Source organism: Salmo salar, chromosome 23 (genome assembly GCF_965601325.2).
Source record: "Salmo salar chromosome 23, fSalSal1, whole genome shotgun sequence".
NCBI classification, from domain to species: domain Eukaryota; kingdom Metazoa; phylum Chordata; class Actinopteri; order Salmoniformes; family Salmonidae; genus Salmo; species Salmo salar.
Window position 1 is genome coordinate 31,610,022 of NC_138313.1, and position 3,094 is coordinate 31,613,115.

Genomic DNA, 3,094 nt, shown 5'->3' on the forward strand with positions numbered 1-3,094 from the left:
AACACAATCAAGACTATTTGTTTATTTTTTTGGTTTATTAGGAATATTTTCTATTACTGTAGATCTGTAGGACAAATCAAACAAATGTTATCCTTTTTAGATTTAATTTCAAGGCAGCAAAATGTGAAGACTTGAAGGGGTGTGTAGACTTTCACTAGGCACTGTACTGTATATGCTTATAGTCAATCAGCTGATCCAAGCAATCGTTTGTATCATGACAATGTAGTTCAGTACAATAAGCTAACATCAGCTGTCATTACTGCTTATGTTATGGCAGTGGTATAATAGTGTTATGTTACAGTACTATATTTTGCAAATATCTATCAGATTGAATGAACTGGAAAATGTGTGCTGCATTTGGGAAAGGAGGTACCAAGTCAGTTGCACACTGAATGCATTCAAGTGAAATGTGCCTTCTGCATCCAACCCAACACCTTTAATCGACATCCACAGCGCCCGGGGAGCAGTCGATGTGGGGGTTAACTGCTCAAGGACAGATTATTCCACCTTAAGGTTTGGGGATTCGAAGAAGCAACATTTCAGTTACTGTCCCAACACACTAACGGCTAGGTTAACTGCCACCTCCAGACAAATGACTGGGGAAAAGCATCACCACCATCAGGAGATTATATAGTGTGACCCAGGACACATAGTCTTCTGTTTATTGTTGACATTTCAAAATAGCCTGTCCTTAGAATTCTATATTTACGGATTTTGGAAAGTGGTAAATCACGTTATCCTATCCATACAGGGAGAAGGTCAGACACCTGACCGTGTGGTGCCAGGACAATAACCTCTCCCTCAATGTGATCAAGACAAAGGAGATGATTGTGGACTACAGGAAAAGGAGGACCGAGCACGCCCCCATTCTCATCGAAGGGGCTGTAGTGGAACAGGTTGAGAGCTTCAAGTTCCTTGGCATCCACATCACCAACAAACTAACATGGTCCAAGCACACCAAGACAGTCGTGAAGAGGGCACGACAAAACCTATTCCCCCTCAGGAGACTGAAGATATTTGTCATGGGTTCTCAGATCCTCAAAGAGTTCTACAGCTGCACCATCAAGATCATGCTGACTTGTTGCATCACTGCCTGGTATGGCAACTGCTCGGCCTCCGACCGCAAGGCACTACAGAGCTTACTGGATATGGCCCATTACATCACTAGGGCCAAGCTTCCTGCCGTCCAGGACCTCTATACCAGGCGGTGTCAGAGGAAGTCCCTAGAAATTGTCAAAGACTCCAGCCACCTTAGTCATAGACTGTTCTCTCTGCTACCACATGGCAAGCGGTACCGGAGCGCCAAGTCTAGGTACAGCTTCTACCCACAAGCCATAAGACTCCTGAACATCTAATCAAATGGCTACCCAGACTATTTACATTGCCCCCCCCCTACGCTGCTGCTACTCTACCTACATGTACAACTTACCTCAATTACCTCGACTAACCGGTGCCCCCACACATTGACTCTGTACCGGCACCCCGGTATATAGCCTTGCTATTGTTATCTTACTGCTGCTCTGTAATTATTTGTGACTTTTATTTCTTACTTCTTTAGGTATTTTCTTAAAACTGCATTGTTGGTTAAGGGCTTGTAAGTAAGCATTTCACTGTAAGGTCTACTACACCTGTCGTATTCGGCGCATGTGACAAATACAATTTGATGAGTCTACATTTCAGATTTTTGGTTCCAACCGCTGTGTCTTTGTGAGACGCAGAGTAGGTGAACGAATGATCCACGCATGTGTGAATCCCACCATGAAGCATGGAGGAGGAGGTGTGATGGTGTGGGGGTGCTTTGCTGGTGACACTGTCAGGGATTTATTTAGAATTCAAGGCATACTTAACCAGCATGGCTATCACAGCATTCTGCAGCGATATGCCATCCCATCTGTGTTTGCTCTTAGAGGGACTATAATTTGTTCTTCAACAAGACAATGACCCAACACACCTCCAGGCTGTGTAAGGGTTATTTGACCAAGAAGGAGAGTGATGGAGTGCTGCATCAGATGACCTGGCCTTCACAATCGCCGACCTAAACCTAATTGAGATGGTTTGGGATAAGTTGGACCGCAGAGTGAATGAAAAGCAGCCAACTAGTGCTCAGTAAATGTGGGAACTCCTTCAAGACTGTTTGAAAAGCCTTCCAGGTGAAGCTGGTTGAGAGAATGAGTGTGCAAAGCTGTCATCAAGGCAAAGGGTGTCTACTTATGTTTTGATTTGTTTAACACTTTTTTGGTTACTGTGGTAAATTCAATTAATTGGACATGATTTGGAAAGTCATGCACCTGTCTATATAAAGTTCCACAGTTGACAGTGCATGTCAGAGCAAAAACCAAGTCATTAGGTTAAAGGAATTGTCCGTAGAGTTCTGAGACAGGATTGTGCTGAAGCACAGATCTGGGGAAGGATACAAACTGAGCAATCGGGGGAGAAGGGCCTTGGTCAGGGAGGTGAGCAAGAACCCGATAGTCACACTGACAGAGCTCCAGAGTTCCTCTGTGGAGTTGGGAGAATCTTCCAGAAGGACAACCATCTCTGCAGCACTCCACCAATCAGGCCTTAATGGTAGAGTGACCAGACGGAAGCCACTCCTCAGTAAAAGGAACATGCAAGCCCACTTGGAGTTTGCCAAAAGGCGCCTAAAGGACTCTCAGACCATGAGAAACAATCTTTTCTGGTCTGATGAAACCAAGATTGGACTCTTTAGCCTGAATGCCATGCATTACATTTGGAGGAAACCTGGCACCATCCCTACGGTGAAGCATTGTGGTGGCAGCATCATGCTGTGGGGACGGTTTTCAGCGGCAGGGACTGTAAGCCCAGTCAGGATCGTGGGAAGAATGAACGAAGAAAAGTACAGAGAGACCCTTGATGAAAACCTGCTCCAGAGCACTCAGGATCTCAGACTGGGGGCGAAGGTTCACCCTCCAATAGGACAACGGCCCTAAGCACACAGCCAAGACAACGCAGGAGAGGCTTCGGGACAAGTCTCTGAATGTTCTTGAGTGGCCCAGCCCGAGCCCGGACTTGAATCCAATCGAACATCTCTGTAGAGACCTGAAAATAGCTGTGCAGCAATGCTCCCCTTCCA